Genomic DNA, 6,504 nt, shown 5'->3' with positions numbered 1-6,504 from the left:
TCTTTTATTTTTTAGTCGGAATGGGTCGTCTATTCGAACCGAACAGTTGAACTATTGACCCATAATCCGATGGTTAGAACGGTTTTGATTCTAGGTCAATTTTTAAAATTAACCTTGACCACACACACATAGGTGGGATGGATATGGATGAAACTTGAGCCAACTTGGATTCGACTTTTGTCAAAATTTGAATGGGCCCAACCCAAAACCCGAGCCCAAAGTAGATTGTCTGTATACAAAAGTGTAGCAGAGCCGAACACCTAACAAATGAATCATTCCCTTCATCCCTTGTATATTGAGACTTGATGCATGGAGACTGGAGAGTGGATGGTGCAACTGCCTAGCTAAATTTGGATTGGTAATGTAGCCTAAGTGTCTAACACCTTGTGTTGTCAATTTGGATTGGTATTAACTAGTGGTTGCAATTAGGCGGCTTGGGTTGAGTTTCAACCCAACCTATTTAACCCAATAACCCGTTAATGACCCAGTTATATAAAATTAAATGGGTTGGGTTCAACCCAATCCAACTCGCTCAAACCCATTAATCTTATATTTATGTACTTAAAACAAAAAACTAACTCCTTTTTGACAAATAAGTTAGTCATAGTTTGGTGATAATAGTAGTTGCTATTCACACAAGTGGTGAAGGTTCAAATCATATTACATGCATGTTATTTTTATACAAGCAGCAAAGCCATTTAACTATGTTAGGGTTTCGGATTTGACGAACCACATAGGTTCAAACCAGTCAGACCAACTTGAACTATCTAATTGGATTGTCTTCGAGGTAATCACATCAAGTTCAAGAGTGGTTGAACCGTTTAGATCTAAATCAGTCCGGTCGAACTAGACCCCGCCTGAACCAGTTCAGTCTAGTCGGACCAGATCAGTTCAGTTCGGTCAGGCTAGACCCCGACCAGGCCGGCTCAATTCGGTCGGACTAGACCGGGCTGGTTTAATTCGGTCAAACCATACCATATCGGTTCAGTCAATGGTGGATTGACTTGGGTCGACTCATATTAGCTGGACGGATATGACTCTGGTCAGGTAAATCGAACCTGACCAGATTCGGGTAAGTTTGTACGGATATGAACCAAACTGGACGATCCAACTCAGGCAAAGCAAGCGGGGTGGTTTAGGGTTTGAACCCCACCTAATCCAACCCGTTTCAGATTCGGGTCGGCCCGAATAAGCTTGTGCCAGGTCGAGCCGACTGTGTGAATAATGGTTGGACCAGACGACCCTAACCGAGCATAGCAAGCGGTATCGAGCCATCCCATCCGAGGTCTATTTCGGATTCGGGTCGACCCGGATTGGGTTAGACCGCGTTGAATTGGTCTGGACTTGGGTCAAATTGATTTGGATTTATGTTGAGTGAAGTGTGTTGATTCAAGACAAAACTAAATTTAGTCAATAATTAATAGAAAATTAATGTCTGTAATGGTTAAGGAATTAATACTAATGTCTGTAATGGTTAACCCAACAGTTATCCACAACCCAACCCAACCCAACCCATTTAAATGGACGGGTTGATCACACAACCCGCCAAGTAAATGGGCAGGTTAGGCGGATTAGATACTGGGTGGGTTTGGTGGATTCAGTGGGTTGGGTGAAAAATTGCCACCCCTAGTACTAACATACCCCGTTGTATTAATATATTGTGAAATGCTAGTGCAACATCATTGATACAAAGAACATATTTCATTCACTCTTTTTGCCACAAATTTTTAACTTCGGGTCTGCTATCCTTGAGAATGCCTAGACATTTCAGCTGTGTCTTGAGAACATCTGTTGTCATTCATGGAGAGATGTTTTTGATGTATTGCCGCAATGCCTTTGGGTAAGAGTGGATAGCGTTGTCATGTGTAGAAGATCCGAGCATCAATTTGCATGTGTTTTCCTTTTGTGATTTGGGGAATCACAAATTTCATTCTTGTAAGGATAAGTATAGATGGGGGAGAAAGGGAACTACCGGGTAAAAATATAAAAGCTATGTTTTAAAAAACGACCTAGAAATGGAATCATTTTGACCATTGGTTTCCCGGTTGATGGTCCAACCGTTTGGTTCGAATAGATGGCCCGTTCTAACAAATAAATTAAAAAATAATTAAAAATAAAATGGTCAAAACTGTTGTACAGGTCAACGGTTCGACCGTCCGTGTCAACATGTTGTTGACTTTTTCAACATTTTTTTGGCTAAAAACCGGGTTTGGGATAAATCGAAACCAGTTTCCTAGATGATTCCCGGGCCGAACAGTCCGACCATCCAGGTCAATGGTGGTTTGAAAACCTTGTAAAAAAGTGTCACTTTCTAGATTTTGTTGTTTGGCACATAAAATAAAAATAAAATAAAATTGTAGCTGTATGAAACCCAAAGAATAATGACTTTTCACCCCACATTCTTTCCTTTTAACAAGAAAATAACACCAAGTCGTTAGCCAATTAGACATTCTGAAACCCCCTAACTAGGTGTACAAATGGACCAGATTCAAGTTAGAGTTAACTTTGATTGTTGGGGGCCAACGGCCTATGCCGTTGAGAGCGTGTTTAGACTGGACACATTCACCAATTCACGCACATGTTTATGTTTATGGTTAAAAAGAAATAGGGAGTAATTACTCTTTTACCCCACTATGGTAACGTGGCATTCCCAAAAATGTTCCCAACAGCAGAGGCTGTTGACCCCCAACAACCAAAGAGTTAGATATACCCATTTTCAAGCTTACTTCATTAATATCGGATAGGATTGTATACACTAATTAAATAAAACCAGTTGATGAATACCATCTGATTAATCACCTCTTTTATGATACCAGTTGATTGTCCGTAAATATTTCTAGGCCATGCTTGGGAATGCTTAAAAATAAGTGCTTATTTGGGCTATTAAACACTTATTGGTATTTGAGAAATAAGCTTGAAATAATTGCTTATTTTAAAAATAAGGCCTTATTTTTTTAGATGAGGGCTTATTTAAACACTTATCGGTATTTGGGAAATAAGCCCGAAACAAGTGCTTATTTTAAAAATAAGGGTTTATTTTTTAAGCCCAAAATTTCAGTTTTTTTTAAGTTTTTTCTTCCAAAATTATCCCTAGTTGAATTTTAAAATACCACTTATAAAATAATCCTATTTGAATTTTATAGAAGTACTTATATGAAAGCACTTATAAAATACCACTTATAAAATTATCCCTAGTTGAAAAAGTTGGGTGCCAAATGCAAATAAATGCTTATTCGAATAAGCACTTGATTTTAATTTAAACACTCCCAAACATGGCCCTAGTATCATATCTTTCTAGTATCATAGTTGAACACTTTTTTATTCTTTTTGAAAGTCCCATACATTCTCAATTCCCAACAGTGATGAAGGCAGGAATTGATCCCAAGTCTTCCCCATGATCAGCTGGAATCTTTACCAATTAGCTGGTTGACAATTGGAGATGAAGTAACTTGAAATTTGAACTTATTACTCTTTCATAACAAACATACACCAAAAAATATATTTTGTCCCTGACTTAGGAAGCTTCAGAAGATTGAACATTGTTGCACGCTTTTGATTTTTCCATCCATTTGCAGCTCATTCATTCTTACTTTCTTAGTGTGGCATCTCTAACTTCGAAGCTTGGAATAGGGATTTAACGTCTTAATTCTTTATTTTTGTTTGAAGGAATCAAAGAAGAAAAACAAGAGAGGTAATGTTGCTAAGAGCTGTGGAATAGATACAGGTGCAACTTGGGTGAGGTAAGGTTGAGAAGTTTGTCTTTGCTGCTCCGATTCAGTGTATTACCAAATTAGATGGAAGAGTGTAAATACAAACATGTACAATACAAAATCTTATATATAATAGTTCTAAACCTTATATTTGCACTCTTCCTATTAACAGTGCCCATGGTTCCATTTGGGACAAGTGCAAATACAAAATTATTCAGTGTAAATATAAATATATGCAAGGTTCAAGAAAATGATAGTACTCGTATTTGCACCAAACGTACTTATATTTACACTCTTCCCAAATGGGTGCAAATGTCACCTGTGCAAAGAGTTCTCTAAGTGGATATCTATCAATCACATAAGACTCTGCACAATACCCTAGGCGGTATAGTCATGGGGAGATATTTCCAATATGGGGCTGCAGTGTCTTGTGCAAAAGATGTGATCTGCAGATCCAAGCTATATTTTTCAACCATCTCATCTCTTTAGAAATTAAGGAATGGCGTTAGGTAGGTCCACAGACTACATGGGTGAATAAATGTCTTTTGTATGAATAAATAAGTAGAGGAATTCTAATTAAATCATAATTCGAATTAATTGAATGCAATGGCTGGGCTCTGGAGCCAATGATAAGGTCCCATGCCAATTATAAATCACATGAGGCCCACGGTCATAAGTTAAATGATTGTGGATCCATGTATTTTATTACCAGCATGGAATACTATAGTTGGTTCTATAGGCTGTTCAACAGCTATTGGGTTCAGTTGTGTCAATAGACCGGTTTTGGATTGGACTCCATTTAGTCCAAAATTAATATGGACGGATTGGATGGAATGACAAGATATATTGGATTGGACTAATCCAGTCCAAAATATTTCTTAGATTGGACTGGACCTGGTCTGCTCATAACAAATTTATATTGGATTGGATTGGATTAAGCCAATATCTATTCTATTGATATAAGATAAGAATATATGTGTCAATGAACCGGGTTTAGGTTGAAACCAATTTAAATCAAAATGAATTTGAACAGATTGGACGATCAAGACATTAAATTAGACCGTCTAAATTGATCCAAAACATTCATTGAATTGAACTGAACTGGACCTAGTCCATTTATAATAGACTCACAATAAACTGAATCAGATTGGATCAAATCCAGTCCAACTGACACCCCTACTGCTAAACCTTTCTCGGTACTTCATACAATTCAATGATGTAAAGTTGCAATTTATCATTATCTCCTATAAGATCCCACCTTTTACCCATAATGGATGATGGATGGAAAAAGGCTATTGGGGCAAGGCAATTAGTGCTCTTTACAGCAAATCATCAAACAGAAAAAGAAAGAGAAATGGATCCCGGATCCACTGAACTTGTTTGCTCCATTCAACTAAGTTTAGGAGCTATAAACTCAACGTAGGGTGTTTAGTATTTTAGGAAGGTAGTTCATTTTTTTTTTTCTTTCTTTAGACAAACATTAATTTCTTCTATTGAATACATTCCAGCCCATTGTACATATCTTGTTTGTGGTAGATATGGAGTTTGGTATGATGTCATTTCAACCTCTGGTCAGGAGGCGACATGTGGCCCTAGCAAGGGGCAGATTCAAGAAAGCATCGATAAGAAAAAGAACAGGAAAGAGGAAATCATGAAGAGGATGGTTGAATTGACATAGACCAGAGATGAGTAAAGAAACCATGCCAAATAAGAAGACGAGCTGAAGAAACATAGTCCTCCTTGGGCCATGACTCCTTTACATAAATGCACTCACCCCAAGGTATTTACCACTTCACAACTCCTCTCTCCCTTCTGACTTGAACATCAGAGTACATATTCAAGGAACAGTTATTGTTCAAAGTACTGATACATGCACCTCAATATATCAACAAAGGTGTATCAATACTAAAAAACATACATTTTTATGTCTTTTTAGTGTTTTTTTTTTCAAAATTTGTTTTTTTTTTTATTAAAAAAAAAGGTTCCTAAAACATCTATAAACAAGTGTTTCAAAACCCAAAATGATACAATACGATACACCGGTGTATTGCCTCCTAATTTCGATCCTTGAGAACACCTTTAGGGTCTCTAATGTCTTCTGTGCTTGCAGGTCACTGGAGCCCTAGGTCTTCTAGCTTTCTCCTTATTAATTGCAAATCTTGACAACAACAAAGTCTAATATTTTATTCTTGTAAAAGAATAAACAAGATAAAAGAAATCACTCTTTTTTTTTTTTTTTGTATTGCACATTACATACACATCATAGGAGGATAAGGGGGTGGGGATAAAGCAAGGTGCATATGAGATTCATTGACTTTACCATATAGAGTATGTAGTTATATGATGGTTTAATCCTGCGCTTCCATGTTTGAAGGAATGCCAAGCAAGCATCTTAGTTACTTGTATTCAAAAAGAAATCGGTATTCAATAACATTGGTATGATAAGAAGTAAAATGTAAAACATTCACAACAATATTGGTTGATCTTTCTCCTCTTAATGCCCATGATTTTGCTAATATAGAGTGGTATTTTTCGAGCTCCAATTTTGTCAAGTTTGACCAACATCAAAATTGCAAGGTGCCAACTGATTGGTTGGTAAAGTCTCCGGCTAGAGTCTGCATTTTGTGCACTGGACGCATGAATCCACCAATAAAGAGTTACCAAGTTAGCATTTTGAGTTTCGGCTTTAGTTAACGGGCATTTTGTCATTAGTAACTGGAGTCTGGTTGAACCGGACACAAAAAGACAATAAATACATCAAACCACTCAAGGATTTCATTTGAACTCCTTCCTT

This window comes from Nelumbo lutea, chromosome 6, assembly GCF_056320005.1.
Source record: "Nelumbo lutea isolate HS-2025 chromosome 6, American lotus-T2T, whole genome shotgun sequence".
Classification (NCBI taxonomy): Eukaryota; Viridiplantae; Streptophyta; class Magnoliopsida; order Proteales; family Nelumbonaceae; genus Nelumbo; species Nelumbo lutea.
The sequence above is the reverse complement of the archived record's forward strand: the minus strand, read 5'-3'. Positions refer to the sequence as shown.